Source organism: Amphiura filiformis, chromosome 14 (genome assembly GCF_039555335.1).
Source record: "Amphiura filiformis chromosome 14, Afil_fr2py, whole genome shotgun sequence".
In the NCBI taxonomy this organism is placed as follows: Eukaryota; Metazoa; Echinodermata; class Ophiuroidea; order Amphilepidida; family Amphiuridae; genus Amphiura; species Amphiura filiformis.
The window spans coordinates 48,635,170-48,641,047 of record NC_092641.1 but is presented as its reverse complement, the minus strand read 5'-3'; the positions used below and the strand labels follow the sequence as shown (position 1 = coordinate 48,641,047).

Genomic DNA, 5,878 nt, shown 5'->3' with positions numbered 1-5,878 from the left:
ATATTACTTTGAAATTGTACATAGATATATATTTTTGTTGTATTAATTAATGTGTAAATTTTGATGTTTATAAATTGTAAATTGTGTCGCAATTCAGTGTTTTAATACTGCTATGACATTTAATAAAATATACCTGAAATATAATTCTATTTACCCCTATGACCCATTATTCAAAATCGCGCACTGTGATTTGTTAAAACACGTCAAGAGAGCCCATTATTCTGCATTCTTAAAAACTTGAGAACGTTCCTCCTGCAATCTTATTGGTTCTTACCCAGCTTTACCCGTGTGATATGACACGATATCACACGGGACAGCGCGTGTGCGTCGACGCGATACCCGTACTCGCTATTTGGACCAATCGGAGGCGCACAGCAACAACAGGACTGATCGATTTTAAGCCCTAGGTAATTCCTTGCAAAATGTAGGATTTAATTTGATTAAAATTTGTATGATATTTTTATTTGAATTGAAGTGTTTAAGAATGAGAATAAAGGTATTGTTTTTAGCCGCTGTCGTGCATCTATCGTCTCATATAACACGGGCGACATCATTATTTTTGGTGTAGTGCCTCGGACACATTATTTGGGTGTAAAGGATAATGCATTACCCTTTATTTCTTATTCTATTACCTCCACGACCCATTATTCAAAATCGCGCCCTGTGATTTGTTGAAACGCGTCACGTGAGAGCCCATTATTCCGCAATAATGGGTCAAGCGCCGTAACACATTCTACGCATAGCATTACGCTTGGTTACGCGTGCAATATTTTCGCGATACTCGCTGTCACTTACGCGTACACGCTCCACCTTGAAGTAAACAACTTAAAATATTTGTGCCAAAAAGATATTTTCGCACTTTTTCTGGTAATAGAATAGAAATAAAGGGTGCAGCATTATCCTTTACACGCAAATAATGTGTCCTCGGCAGTAAAAACGTTTAAATAATGGGTTCGGCTGCGCCTCACCCATTATTTACGTTTTTACTGCCTCGGACACATTATTTGCGTGTAAAGGATAACGCATTACCCTTTATTTCTTAAATTAAGAGTAGAAGGATAAATCCCCAAATGACCAAAATTTCAACATTTGATGGCCTGAATCTTTGTTTTAAGGAGGCTGTGTACTCTCAGACATGCATGTAGTAAAAGTGCAATAACTTTGTAATTATTCGCGCAAGACATATAAAAGTATACATTTTTATGAAGGCAAGACATCAATAAATCTTAATATAAATACAGATTTGGGGTAAAAACACAAAAAAGTGAGTTTTTGGCAATATTTGTTAGGTACATCAGAACAAAAAAAACACTCTTTCCAAAATATTTTATTTTGTTTTTAGCTCAATCTTGAGGCTCCATTCCAAAAACGGTTTTAATTTTTTTTGATATTGGCCTTATTTTTTGAGATATTGACCATATAAGGCATCAACTTGAACTTTTTAAAATTCACAAACGCCTATTTGCACAAAATGATGCCTAAAATCGGAAATAAAAAAAAATATAAAAAAATGAGAAAACCGTTTCATGAGTCGATCATGCTTTTACGATGATCATATTTGCTTACCTATAGATGCTGTATTTATTGAGTTATCGTGTACCTAAATCGTCATTTTACCGAGAAAATGAACATTGAAATAATGGCCGTTGAAGTTTAAAGTGGTCACATTTTGCACTTTCATCGAATCTCGCAGGAGAATGCGTCAGTTTTTATTTTTCTACCTTACGTTACATAAACATCGGGTAAATCCACGGCCCCTTGAGAAGTTTGAGCGAAATCCATTCATAACTTGATATTTAAATCGGGTGAAAGAACTTGAAAAAACCCACATTTTATCAGCTAAAACGGAGCCATTTGACCACTAGGTTTTTGTGCTTCCGTGATGTTTCCATAAGATGCGCCGCGCATGCAGATAAAGACCGTAATTTTACAGTACGCCCTCCTCCGATGGGTTCTTCATTTTGGATTACGTTGGGATATGCGGCTGGTATAATAATTACACATACCCTAAAATAACAAATTCGACGAAAAAACGATCCAAGTATACTTCGTGAGTTTTATTTCTTGTTCAAAATTTATGTGGTAAATTTGTCAAATTTTAGAATTTACTCCATACCATTAGGAATCCCATTTTTAATTGGAAAAATGTACACCAAAACCCTGAAATACACCTTAAATCTGTCACAAATCCCTATACCGACCTTTCCCCTAAGAACCTCCCGCGACTTTGTTAGTCATTATGATCACGGTGATGTTCCGTGCCTCATAAACTGACATTTTGACGGGTACAGGTCATTTTAAAGAACAAAAAGCGGAAAGGAGGTAAACCCACTCAAACTATATCGTTCTTGTCTCTACTCATGAATTATTTTTCCACCAGGCCTTCATAGCCGTATTCACCATCACCATCCCCCCTGGGCCTGAGTGCTCTGGAAACATCATCTTCATCCCGCCTAAGTGTTCTGGAAACATCTTTGTCATCCTGCCTAAGTGCTCCGGAAAGATCTTGAAGTTCGTCATCCTGCCTAAGTGCTCTGGAAACATCATCTTCCTCCCTTGGTCTGAGTGCTCTTTCGGGCCTGAGTGCGCTGTAATAAATATAACATGAGGAAAAGGAAAGGATTGTCAACCTCTCGTTTTCATCCCAGCTACATACACTATAAGTACATATCATTAGATTTATAAAGTTTACTTCGAGGACTGTTAAATATCAAAAATATCAATGTTTAATCATTTGCCATAAAATGTGTATTACATTGCGAATTTCAAAAAATCAAGATCATTTGCAATTCGACATGTCTGATGTGCTCTCATGTCCCACAAAAAATACTGTCCAAACGCTCATACCCCATCCCTTAATGACAAATATCGAAGCAGTATCGACGGCCGAATCCAAGATTGAACAAATTTGACTGCGGTGCCTTAAGTTTAATTTATACTCCATCGCTGAACGACGAGCGCTTGACCAATGAGGTAGCGCGTTCTTCCCAAAGCAACAAAAAGAGCTCTCCCTGATTGGCTACAATACCAATCGCTATCGCTCAGCAATGTAGTATAAAATTCAGCTTGACGCACAATTTTATCATACTTATCATACTTGTATAGACAGAAACCATTTTGGTGTACGGTCGAAAATATCACAGAATAACATTAAATGAATACCATTATGGTGAGTGGAAGACGCAAAATAATAGAATAGAATAGAAAATTATCATATTCACCGTTTGGTCTCGGGTTCATCAACAGCTGCATCAACTTCACAGATCATAGATGAATTCATGACCATCAAGATCACCGCGCAGAGGATGACGATTTTATGTTGAATCATGATGTGATATAATTGTATTTACTGTAAGATAAATTCATGAAACATTTACCATGTTTACAATCTCTGTTTGTTTAGACCTCAAGAGTGCATAATGCGTTCATTAGGTGCCAATGCCTTAACAGAGTTAATCACAACTTGGATTCGCTCCCAAGGTTAGTACCTGTCACTGAGTGAAGTGACCAGATTACCAGGCTGTCTTTATAGCAAGAGGCAGTTATAATGACGCAGATGGGTTAATAAGCTACATAAAGTGACCTTGTTTGGTGTTTAATTCTCAGGAAGTGATTTTACCTGAGGCAATTTGTGGTAAAATATTCAGAGCTCACTACATACAACAGTAGTCGATTACCGTCGATTTAGTTGAAATAGGAGGTGAGACATGGTCAAGTCTGTTAACCCTAGCAGTACTGGGTACTACAAAATACTACTTGATATATGCACTGCGCGTGCGTGCATCCCACGAGATGTGATGACGCAATCACCCTAAGTGATATATGGGCACGCTTTCGTCGGCCAGGCCAGCGAAAGATCCGTGGCTAAGTGTCGCCGACCTAGTGCATGGCATGCGAGGGGTCTCGGGTTCGAATCCCACCCAGTGCAAACAACTTCTTTGTTTGTTTTCTCTCTTTATTCCTTCCTTCTTTCCCTTCCAGACGCCAAAAAGCCCTAGGAGCGTTAGGGTTAGGACGGTGGAATTTAATGATCATATGATACTTGATACACGTTACTCGTATACGCTTAACTTCAGATATGGACGTGGATCTTCGTTGTTATTCAAGTGAGCATTTTGACCTTCCCCGGGTTTATCCTTAGTGTAAGAGAGCACGAAATACTAATAGGATTAGGGTTAGGGTTAGGATTAGGATAAATGTTAAGGTTATCGTTAGGATTAGAGTTAGGATAAAGGTTAAGGTTAGGGTTAGGATTAGAGTTAGGATTTGTTTGGTGCTCTCTTTCACGAAGGATACACCCTTCCCCATGCTGTGCTCCTAGCGCACATAAACGTTAATTGTCGAGCAAATCACTGATAAAGTTGACTATACTGCACTTTGGAACTTGATTTAACAATATAAACAAGCTATATAAGCAAATGAAACGTTATTATAAGATTAATACGTTTGAGATTTAACACATTTCGCTGTGAACAGCATTATGCGCTTAATGTGCTTAATACAGTCGTTTTATGATGTATTGTACTTTCCACACTATTCTTTAAATCGCTTCCCTGTTTAAAATCAATTAGCTTACCGAAAATGAATGTTCCAATATCTTTGGTTGCAATCCTGTCCCTCCGTTAGTCTCGCGATATAATGATGGTTTGATTATAACACATTGACTTATAATACTTATGATTAATCAAATTTATGACTATTCTGTCTCATGCATTATATTTATTATCTTAAAATATTATGAAATATCTCATAATATTTTTTAATTGTTATATAAATTTACATTGCTTATGTATATAAGCACCCAAATTTATGACTACATTATATCATTTCTTATGACGGCACCTGCATATGCGACAACCGTAAAATATCATAGAATGACAGAATAATGATAGAATAAAATATAAAAAATTATTTTTATATAATTTTTATACTTTTTAGATACATAATTACTAAAATTTATGACTACATTAATATATGTCTCTTTTATCACAAAACTGCACCTGAGAAATATTGTAATGAGGGAGGCTGAGATATAAGTAGCCTTTCTTATTTGAAATCATGGATCCACCTCTGCAACCAGACCACTTTTCACTGATATAAGCCTATGCATTTTTACTTGTATTACTTGTGTTCCCATGTTGAAAGTTGATAATCTAGTTATACGTGCTTTGAAGAGAACACAAGTATGGACACAGTATAGGCTGGACGATTGAATGAAGATTTATTTGTACCATGAATTCATTTATCATAACTATTTTATATCTGATACCTTAGACTGGTTCTATTTTGGAAATAAGGTGCTTATTTAGGGATCTAGCGGCAAGTTCGCGTTAAACCTGGCAACTAAATTATTTTAGTTAATTCGGGTATGCTGAATTCAAATATTTTGTCTGCCAAGCCGTATTCGAACCCCGTGACCCTAAAAAAGCCCAAACCCCTACATGATCATACAGGGGTAAAAATTAAACACGCTCCAAATTCACTAAAAAACATGTCAAATTACTCTTTTGGGCCTACGGATCACAAACATGTAACATATTTGCGCGTAGGACATATATTTATAACATTATGAGGCTCAACAGGTTGCACAGGGTTGACAGATTAAAGTTGCTCCGATTTTCGTAAAAATTGATGTAAACTGTTCCTCAAGTTCAAAGGATTCAGGAAAAGAATAGTTTCTACTACCTGCGATGTGAAGTTCAGAAGATAGATGATAATAAGTACAAATGCCATAGAATACTGTGGAATTCTACATATCTTTTAACTCTTTGCTGTGTGTGAAATTCCATAGCCGTGGAGTGGCTGCTTCCTGGCTTGATCTGCAATCGTTGTTTTTTAAGGACGTGTACAGATGAAGCAAGTTGTTGTTTGCTGTATC

General features: G+C 36.7%; 1 long non-coding RNA gene across 1 annotated transcript; it reads right to left on the bottom strand.

Moving 5' to 3' along the window:
- Positions 1–2,042: 2,042 nt before the first annotated feature.
- Positions 2,043–4,676, bottom strand: LOC140169064 (uncharacterized). Its single transcript, XR_011861337.1, has 3 exons — positions 4,577–4,676; positions 3,222–3,349; positions 2,043–2,588 (listed from the first exon to the last, which is right to left on the bottom strand). It is a non-coding gene; the product is annotated as an uncharacterized lncRNA (long non-coding RNA).
- Between the last annotated feature and the right edge of the window lie 1,202 nt (positions 4,677–5,878).